Here is a 10,862-nt window from a genome sequence, read left to right on the forward strand (position 1 = left end):
CTTGTCACGGACCACAAAATGTGGGCTGTTACATGAATGCGAAGTTGATGTTGCAATTTCATATTACTTGTCCCCACCACTCCTGATTAACTGAAAACAACAAAATAGGATGTATTGTGGCCATTGAGTCACCGAGGCCCAAGCTCTGGGTCCCAGTGTTTTGTGAACTTGTACTCAGTTTTTCAATCCCCACTATTAGATATTATTTCTACGTGGAGATTTGCCAATATGTACAATTTTCCTGTTTTTAAAATCAAGAGTTCACTGCAAAAATTTTCACTCGTGAAGCACTGGTTCAGCACCAAATATCTCAATATATATCAACTGGGTGAGATTGAGGAATGTGCCACTTCCCTCTTTCTCGAACTGATTTCTGAACTTTTGCAATTCTCTGGCTGGTCCACAACAATAAACTTGGCGGTAACACGTGGCATAAATTTGTCTTGGGCAGAAATTCAAAATCGGTGATAGCAAATTGGCAGCCCACTTAACACTCTGCCCAATTTTCGCTTCAAAACTGACTAAAACAAATTTTTTGGCATATCTGGAGTTGGCAGCTGCGGGGGAGATCATTGAAGAATTCTGATGGCCCAATTTCTCAATGGAAGTCATATTTGCATATTTAAGGGAGCAACGCCAATTTTAGGCACACCAGGGAATGGGCCCTGAATTCAGCAATGGGAGGGATGAATGGGCAGAGTGGGCGCAGTCCATCTCACTGCTATGCTTTGAGCCCCTTTAATTCCCCCCAAAAAACAGGGCACAACGCATACTAACTTCTACCTTCCTTTGAATACCTGTCAGTCCTGGAACGAAACATTCACATCAGACCAAGGAGAGACCATTAAGTTGAGCTCAGAGTCCCAGTACTATGAAATATTTGTATATATACATATATATATATATATATAAATACACACACATATAATGTTGCAGGCCCAAACTGGGTGCTGGTAGCTTGAGAGTCTTGGTGTCATTGCCGACAAAATCAGTTCAAAAGAAAATCATGACAGTTTTGACATGACAGCTCTTTCAGTGCAGCGACAAAAGCTCACATAAAATTGATCCTGGAAAAATGACTCCATGAACTACCTCAGCTGTTTGTTAACGAAATGCTATCCAGCTTGAGCAGTGTTCACACTGAGGAGGAGAGCTTAGCCTTGAGGGACATTCACGTGGCGAAATGTTGGCGCGCAACGCGCGCACAGCCGTTAACGGCCGTTTGAAGTCAGTGTGTAGCCGGTAGGTTTGGTCGCCGCCTACAATAAAATACCTCAACAATGAAGATGTGAAACCTGAGGTCTGATTCCAGGCAGCTTCCTTTCCAGTACACCCGAGTCTCTGACTTTGCCATCTATGGTCGGGCTGGAGCTCGGCAAACGGATTGCTTCATTTAACCGCCTATTTCCATCCTTCCTGGTGGCCAGTTTACTTTTGCTATTCAAATGTCATTTATTTCACATCAGACTGTCAATATTCAAAGCAAGGGTAATTTTTCAACGTTCATTACTGCCTAGTTCTTACTTTGGTAGAGAAGATTGCAGGCCTGGCGAGCCAAGTATTAATCCAAAGTTTTCTTGTCTTTGCTCTCCTTAGAGATCAAAAACTCAACTTTAGACCTTGCTCAGCCATCGATCCTACGCAAATGTATGCAACAACTTTCCTCACAGGGTAGGTATGAGCCTTGTCTTTGTCTTTAACCCTCAGAAACCATGGAGGACAATTCCAGAGGCATTGGACTAGATTTCCCAACTTTTCTTTTCCTGATTTTGGGATGGGTGCTATCAGAAGTTGATTTGAGACATATCCCATTCCTTCCCATAAAAGTATTATTGATTTTCCCCCAGAAGTCCTGGTTTGCCACGAAGTGACACTCCAATTAAAATTGCATGCAAATGAGATTCCTGAGTTCATTGCCTCATTTTCACACAACCCTGAGTTTCAAACAAGCATCCAACATTGCTGGGTGGTGAAATAAAGGCAGGAATATTTTTAGATTTCCTTTACAGATTTTGACAAGAAATTGCTTGAAAATTCGTGTGGAGCATAAACATTGGCATGTACCAAATGGTCTGTTCCTCTGCTGTGTGTTCTATGTAAACTGCGTTTTACAAATATTTTTCTCAGGTTTTTGGTAGAGAGGCAGTTTCCCATCTCAAGGCCTCAATGGCTGTCGCCCGAGCCTCCATTGTAGAAAATAAGACTATCCTTAGGGCTTGGAGGAATGGACTGCAGGTTTGCAAATGCATCCATCATGGCAGTACAAAGGTGGCGAGTTAGACACCTGCAGTTCACTCACTGAAATAAGGTCTAGGACAAATTTATTGTTTCTTTAAGGTAGCGTTGTAACATTTTACCATTTTTCTACCATTGTAGGCCTGGACAACAGCCAGAAGCACAGCCAATAGGTCAGGCCAACACAGTATCTTAGACATCCTGTGTCACTCTCATTTACCTGTGCAAGCACTTGCACAATGTACACATCTTACAGGGTGTCGTTAGTAAGCTTGGAGAAGTATAATGTAGTAAATCACAGGGCAGAGGTAAGGAGGTGGTGGCAGAAAAGAAGAGTCCCTGCCAGTTTGGGAAATGCAGTAATGAGGTGCAGTGCCTGAAAGTGTGGTGGAGGCAGATTCAATCATGGCATTCAAAAGGAAATTGGATAATTATCTAAAGATAAAATTAAGAAATAAAAATATTTGTTCATGAGGGGAAAAGGCAGGTGAATGGGACTAGCTGGGTAGCTGTTGCAGAGAGCCAGCATGGACACGACAAGCCAAATGGCTTCCTTCTATGCTGTAACCACTCTATGACTGGGGGAACACCTCCTCCTACATCTACTGGCTGATACTGATACTGTATAACCCTGATGACCACCAAATCTAACCTAATAAAACCCACTGAGACACAGAAGAAAACAGACTCAGAATGATCCAAGAAATGGTTTAAATTCCAAAGAACACCGAACGTCTCAAAACGCTTTACAGCCGATGAAGTACCTTTGAAGTGTAGTCACTGTTGTAATGTAGGGTAAGATAGCAAGGTGCAAAATGCTTATTGAATTGCCTGAATAAGCAACCTGATTAATATATTCTGAGCAGAGCCTTTGTAATTGATTTCATTGGAAATGGCAAGTGGTTAGTGCCATTTGCCCGATATAGGCGGCTGCCTATGATAAGCATGGACGGTGCAAGTGGTGAGGACTGTACCACCCTTAATGCTTTCAAGACATCCCAAACACTTTCAGACCAATGAATTACTTCTCAAATGTGATGTGTTATATAGTTAAGTACACAATTAACTTGTCAAAGTCCCAGAAAGACAAATAAATAACAAGAAAATCTGTTTTTATGTATTGTTGCTCTCGGGTGTAATGTTTGCTAAGACACCAGGAGAATGCCCTGGTCTTTATGGGATCTTTTACACCCATCCACAGATGTGGCCTGAGGTTTAACATTCATGTAAAAGACTATTCGCCAAACAAGCAGCAGTCCCTCAGTATTGTACAGAAGTGTCAGATGCCTCAAGTGTACAATTGGTTTTGAACCTACATCCCTCTGACTCAAACCTGAGAATTCTACCACCTAAGCCATCCTGGCAGTCATTTATTCATACATCTATAGGCAGCATAAAAGCTGATAGTCTAGGTGATGACTGGAAGGCAGTGGAACCAACAAAGTTGAACTCTGGTATCCTGGCCTGACACTTACAGTACCAACCCTATGATGCATGGTGGTGGCAGGGCTCCTTGCATAGGTGTCATATTTCTGCACTTGTTCCGTGGTGATCTAAAGCCTTTCGAGTCAGTTTCCCTCGATCATTGCAGGATGTGGAAATATGATTGTTGATAGTAACAGATGTGGCCAGTTTGGCTCTAATGTTACGTTCTTGTTCGTCTTCCACCACTAACATGATGTGCTGCGCATGGCACATTGATGGAATGGTTGCCCTTATGGTTCCTATATCTCTCCCCATTTGACATTTGGGGCCCGCAGAGCCATGCATTCAACTGCACGAGGAGCAGCACCACCACCCGCCCACCCAACCAGCAATATTTAAAGGGGCAGACACCATATTGCAGGTGAGGTGCTTTTGAGTTCTACAGTTGCAAAGTTGGTGGAAATACTCAAGTTTGTTTTTGCAGGTCTGTTGGTGAGCTTGTGCATCCATTCAGGGAGTGCAGAAGATTTTGTCACCTGAAGTCTGTAAAAGGTATGGGGGCTATCGTTACAGTGAGTCTGGGTCTGCAAATATGACCAACAAATGGAGCAGAGGCTGCAGAGAGGTGAAGCTCTGTGAGATGGAGGAGGAGGGCTCTCCACAGAACACTCCACCCAGCAAAGGTTTCCAAGAGAACCTCATACCTCCATCTGAGCCATGAGCAATACCTGACGCAACACAGGTTCACCAAGGAGATGGTTACAGAAGTGCCACCTCTTTCAACACAACCTCGAGCCTCACACCAGGGCAAGGACGGCACTTCCAGTGACTGTAAAGGTCACAGAGGTATTACATTTTTTATTGCGACTAGATCTTTCCCGATATGAGCGGGGCACACATTCCAACATCTTCCGGTACACCATACATCAATTCATCTGGCAGTGACAGTGGCCCTATATGCCAAGAGAGGTAATTAGATCATGTTCTCTCTAAGGAGGGAGAAGCAGGTTGAGTGGGAATTTGGAATTGCCAGGATAGCAGAGTTCCTGATGGTGCAGGGAGCCATCAACCTGCGCAGTTGATTAAGCTCACTATCACACCACTTCTCATGCTACAAGTGCATACAAGGCACGGCCACACTAGTGTCCTGCCCAGCATACCCGGTACTGGCAGCGCTAAGGAACCCAATTGTGCAGCGAGAGCTCCTTAAAAATTGTGCTTTGTTATTTCTTCCAACTTGTGGGGATATTGGAAAGTGCAGGGTTTTCATACAGGGTCATATTCGTGAAATGGGGTCTGTCTGCTACGATTTTATTGAATGCTGTTATCAGGTATTTAAGAGGAGATGTGCATTGCGGTTTAAACGTACAGACTAGCAAGTGAACTTTTCTGGTGTCATTTTGGAGAATTCATGTGATAGAAACATCAGGCAATTATGCATCTGTAGTATCTACAGTTTATGACTTGGTGCTTGTCTACTGCTAGGATCATTAGTGAGACAGTGGAATAGCAGAGTTGATATGAAGTTTCGTGGTCCTATCTAGCAATCTAGAATAATTGGTATGTCACAAATTAGATCAAATTAAATTACTTCAGTTAAAATGCTAGGATGGAAACCATCTGGTCCTGGGGATTTGTCAATCTTTCATGCCATTATTCTGTTCACTACTGTTTTGTTTATGTTAATATTGGTTGGTCTCAGTCTTTCATTCAGTGTTAGTTTCTTTGGGAAGTTTGGTATGCTAGCATCTTCCTCTACTTTAAATACTGACACAAAGGACTTATTCAACATGACAGCCATTTCCTTACTTTCATTGAAATTATCACCATTAGCAGTTTTCAAGGAGCCCATATTGCTCCCGACCACCCTCTTTTTTTCGAATATAACTGTGAAACTATTTTGTGTTGATTTTGATGTCCTTTGCAAATTTCATTTCATACTCTCTTTTTGTATCTCTTACTATATCTATTTTGCTTCCCTTTGCTGTTCTTTGTACCTCTCCCATTCGGCAGGATCTGTGTTATATTTTGCATGCTTGTATGCTTTTTCTTTTAGATTTATGTTTAGTTATCCATGGCACCTTTTTAGCGGGTAGAGCTCATGCCTCTCAAGAGTATAGATTGGTTCTGGATCATATTAAAAGCTTGTGTGGAAAAAGTGAGCATCACAACATGGATACATTATATGCAGTCAACTCACAGTGCAAATCTCAAGTTATTATCATTATATGTCATAAAAAAGATTTCATTAGATAAATTTAATGAAGGCCAAAGTTCAACACACAAATGGGTCTCCTTTGCCTGCTTTACCATAGTCCAGTTAGTGGGAGAAGAAACCATTAAAAGAGAAAAAATGAAATTAAGAACTTTAAGAGGATTGTACCAAATAAAGTAGGAGAGAATTACAAGGAAAAAGCAAAGAATGCCAAAACAAGAAGGAAGATCAAGGCAATGAGGTACAAATACAGGAGAAGAAGAGTAGTGTGCACAAAAGAGCTCAGTAATTTATTAAGATAAGGAATTGCAAAAATGAGGCAACAGACAACAAACGTTTCAGCAAGGTATATCAAAATGCAGATGCATAAATGCAAATTTATAAATAGATATTGACCTTTTTGAGAAATAGATATTCCAATGAAATCTCTTTTACCAAAGTGCCAGCATTAAGCCAAATATTCAGTGGTTATGGTTAACATTTAGGTCAAATACAGCATTGCTCAGGTATAATTCTCAATATATCTGCTTTAATATGTAGACAAAACACCTAGATTGTACACAAACTCAGGAAGAAATAGAAACCCACTCAGATCATCATTGTCCTCCATTGCATTTCTTGTCATGTTCTATTAATCCTACTGAGGTTTAATATACCCTTAAGAATTCAACAGACAAATCTGTGCCTTGCTGGCCCTGTTGAATCTCTGGCTAGTAGAATTCTTACTTTGGTGTCATCAGCAAATTTCTACAACAATAACTCATTTATATAACTCCTTTAACATAGTAAAGCGTCCGAGGCACCACTGAGCCAGGATAAGGAGAGATTAGGGCAGCTTAGTCAAAGAGGAAGGTTTTAAGGAACTTTTTAAAGGAGAGAAAGGTGGAGAGGTTAAGGGAAGAAATTCCAGAGCTTGGGGCCTAGGCAGCTAAAGGCATAACTGCCAGTGGTGGAACAGTTAAAATGGGGGATGCACAACAAGATAGAATTAGGCTGAAGGAGGTTACAGAGATAGTTGAAAACAAGGATGAGAATTTTAAAATTGAGTCGTTGCTGGACCAGGAGCCAATGTAGGTCAGCGAGCACAGAGATAATAGGTGAACAGGATGCAGAATTTTGGATGAGCCGAAGTTTATAGAGGGTGGAAGACGGGAGGCTGACCAGGAAAGCATTCTAAAAGTCAAATCTAGAGGTAACAAAAACACGGAAGAGGGTTTCAGCAGCAGCCGAGCTGAGGCTGGGACTGAATCAAACAGTGCATGAAGGCGGAAGTAGGTAATTTTGGTGATGGATCAACTATGTTGTCGGCAGCTCATCTTGGGGTCAAGTATGACACCAAGGTTGTGAATGATCTGGATCAACTTCAAACGGTGGTCAGGGAGATGAATGGAGTCAGTGGTTAGGGAACAGAGTTTGTGGCAGGGATTGAAGACAATGGTTTCAGCCTTCCCGGTATTTAGTTGGAGGAAATTTCTGCTCAGGTTACACACCTTCCTGACTTTGAAATATATTGCTGTTCCTTCATTGTCACTGGGTTAAAATCCTGGAATTCCTGACGTAACAGCATTATTGATGTAACTACACTGCACGGACTGACGCAGTACAAGAAGGCACTCACCGTCACCTTCTCAAGGGCAGTTGGGGTGGACAGTAAATGCTGGCCTTGCCAGTGAAACCCACATCCTCTGGGCAAATAATTTAAAAAAATTAGTACTGGTTATCAGACAAACAGTGTGACAAATCAGAGATAGCGGAGGGGTTAAGAGTGTGGTAGTGAGTGGAGCCGGATGTAATCAGCATACATGTGGAACCTGTTGTATTTTCCAATGATGTTGCGGAGCAGCAGTATGTAGATGAAAAAGGAGGGGGTCAAGGATAGATCCTTGCAGAACTCCAGAGGCAACGGTGTAGCAGCCAGAAGAAAAGCCATTGCAGGTGATTCTCTGGATATGAATGAAGAGATTGTTTTCTCTATGTTCAAGTCCAAATCACCTGCAGATACACTGAGAACAAAAGTGGAGCCAATACCGATCCCTGGGATGACCCGAATAACCTATTTCTAAGCAACTGTTTCCTGGTGGCAACCAACTTTCTATCCATGCTGCTACAGTTCCTGTTAGACCAAACTCCTGTTTTTTTCTTACAAGCCTTTGAGAAACCAAAAACCCATATATGCAACATCTGCTACATTCTCCTTATCGAATTGGACATTTCTTCATAAAAAAGCAAACTTTTCAAACATGACTTACTTTCCTGACATCGGTGTTGAGTGTCCCAGTTAACCCATACACCAAATACTAGTTAATTTTATCTTGAATCGGGGATTGTAAGAGTCTGCACACAACTGTCATTAAATTAACGGGTCCATAGTTATCTGGTTTAGAATTCTCTGCCTTCTTGAACACATGTGTTACATTACCAAATGCAGCTTACAACACATCGCAGAACCACAGAGGTGGTGGTGTAGTGGTATTGTCACTGGACTAGAAACCCAGAGTATTGCTCTGGGGACATGGGTTCAAATCCCACCACAGCAGAAGGTAAAATTTCAATTTATAAAACTGGAATTAAAACCTAGTCTAATGATGGCCATGAAACCATTATCGATTATTCTAAAAACCCATCTGGTTCACTAATGCCCTTTAAGGGAAGGAAATCTGCTGGCCTACATGTGACTCCAGACCCACAGCAATGTGGTTGACTCTTAAAAGCCCTCTGAAATGGCCTAGCAAGCCACTCAGTTGTATCTAACCGCTACAAAGTCAATAAAGAATGAAATCAGGCAGACCATCTGGTATTGACAATGGCAAATCCAGCCCTGTAGACCCTGCAAAGCCCTCCTTACTAACTTCTGGGGGCTTGTGCCAAAGTTAGGAGAGCTGTCCCACAGACTAGTCAAGCAACAGGCTGACATAGTCATACTCATGGAATCATACCTTATAGACAGTGTACCAGACATTGCCATCACCATCCCTGGGTATATCCTGATCCAGCAGAGGTGTGGTGGCACAGTGGGCTGGAGTTGCCCTGGGAGTCCTCAACATTGACTTCAGACCCCATGAAGTCTCATAGCATCAGGTCAAATATGGGCAAGGAAACCTCCTGCTGATTACTACCTCAGCTGCTGAATCAGTACTCCTCCATGTTGAACAGCACTGAGGGTAGCAAGGGCACAGAATGTACTCTGAGTGGGGGTCTTCAATGTCCATCACCAAGAGTGGCTCGATAGCACCAGGACTGGCTGAGTCCGAAAGGACATAGCTGCTTAAAACTGGGTCTGCGGCATGTGATGAGCGAACCAACAAGAAGGGGAAAAATATACTTGACCTGGTCCTCACCAATCTGCCTGCTGCGGATGCAACTGTCCATGACAGCTAGTAGCCACTGCACAATCCTTGTGGAGACAAAGTATCATAACCAACGGATCATATCTAAGTCCTGAATGATAGTGGACTATTCAACAACTAACGGGAGGAAGTGGTTCTATAAATATCCCCATCCTCAATAATGGAGGAGCCCAGCACATTAGTGCAAAAGATAAGGCTGAAGCCTTTGCAACAATCTTCAGCCAGAAGTGTTGAGTGGATGATCCATCTTGGCCTCTTCCTGAAGTCCCCAGCATCATAGATGCCAGTCTTCAGCCAATTTTATTCACTATGTGTGATGTTAAGAAATGACTGAAGGCACTGGATACTGCAAAGGCTATCGGCCCTGACAAAATTCCAGCAATAGTACTGAAGACCTGTGCTCCAGAACTTGCCGTGTCCCTAGCCAAGCTGTTCCAGTACAGCTACAACACTGGCATTTACCCAGCAATGTGGAAAATTGCTCAGGTATGCACTTGACACAAAAAGCAGGATAAGCAACCTGGCCAATTACTGCCCCATCAGTCTACTCTCAATCATCAGTAAAGTGATGGAAGGTGTCATTGACAGCACTATCAAGCGGCATTTGCTTAGCAATAACCTACTCAGTTTGGGTTCCGCCAGGGCCACTCAGCTCCTGACCTCATTGCAGCCTTGGTTCAAACATGGACTCAAGAGGTGAGGAAGAATGACTGCCCTTGACATCAAGGCAGCATTTGACCGAGTATGGCATCAAGGAGCCATAGCAAAACTGGAGTCAATGGGAATCAGGGAGAAAACTGTCCGCTGGTTGGTGCTGTACCTAGTACAAAGGAAGATGGTTGTGGTTGTTGGAGGTCAATCTTCGCAGTCACAGGACATCACTGCAGGAGTTCCTCACGATAGTGTCTTAGGTCCAACCATCTTCAGCTGCTTCATCAGTGACCCTCCCTCCATCATAAGGTCAGAGGTGGGGATGTTTGCTGATGAATCGTTATACTCCTTGACATGATGGTACTCCCACAACAGCCAAAGACTTGCAGGTTGATAGGTAAATTGGCCATTATAAATTGCCCCTAGTATAGGTAGGTGGTAGGGGAATATAGAGACAGGTGAGGATGTGGTAGGAATATGGGATTAGTGTAGGATTAGTATAAATGGGTGGTTAGTGGTCGGCACAGACTCGGTGGGCTGAAGGGCCTGTTTCAGTGCTGTATCTCTAAATAAAAAAATAAATAAAAATAAAATTTTAAAAAATAAAAATAATAAAAAATAAATAAATAAAATAAAAATGATTGCACAATGTTCAGCACCATTCACAACTCCTCAGATACTGAAGCAATCCGTGTAAAAATGCAGCAAGACTTGTATAATATCCAGGCTTGGGCTGGTAAGTGGCAAGTAACATTTGCGTCACACAAGTGCCAGGCAATGACCATCTCCAACAACAGAGAATCTAACCATCTTCCCTTGACAGTCAATGGCATTATGATCGCTGAATCCCTCAATATCAACATCCTGGGGTTACCATTGACCAGAAACTGACTGGAGTAGCCCTATAAATACTGTGGCTACAAGAGCAGGTCAGAGGCTAGGAATCCTGCGGCGAGTAACGCACCTCCTGACTCCCAAAGCCTGTCCAC

General features: G+C 42.8%; 1 long non-coding RNA gene across 1 annotated transcript in view; it reads left to right on the top strand.

The window, feature by feature from the left end:
• LOC137370924 (uncharacterized) overlaps positions 1 to 10,862 on the top strand; it is a 52,500-nt gene that overhangs the window by 36,842 nt on the left and 4,796 nt on the right. Inside the window, exon 2 of the long non-coding RNA XR_010975139.1 lies at positions 1,597 to 1,671. This is a non-coding gene — a long non-coding RNA (uncharacterized lncRNA). The remainder of the gene's footprint in view (positions 1 to 1,596; positions 1,672 to 10,862) is intronic.

This window comes from Heterodontus francisci, chromosome 6 (genome assembly GCF_036365525.1).
Source record: "Heterodontus francisci isolate sHetFra1 chromosome 6, sHetFra1.hap1, whole genome shotgun sequence".
NCBI classification, from domain to species: Eukaryota; Metazoa; Chordata; class Chondrichthyes; order Heterodontiformes; family Heterodontidae; genus Heterodontus; species Heterodontus francisci.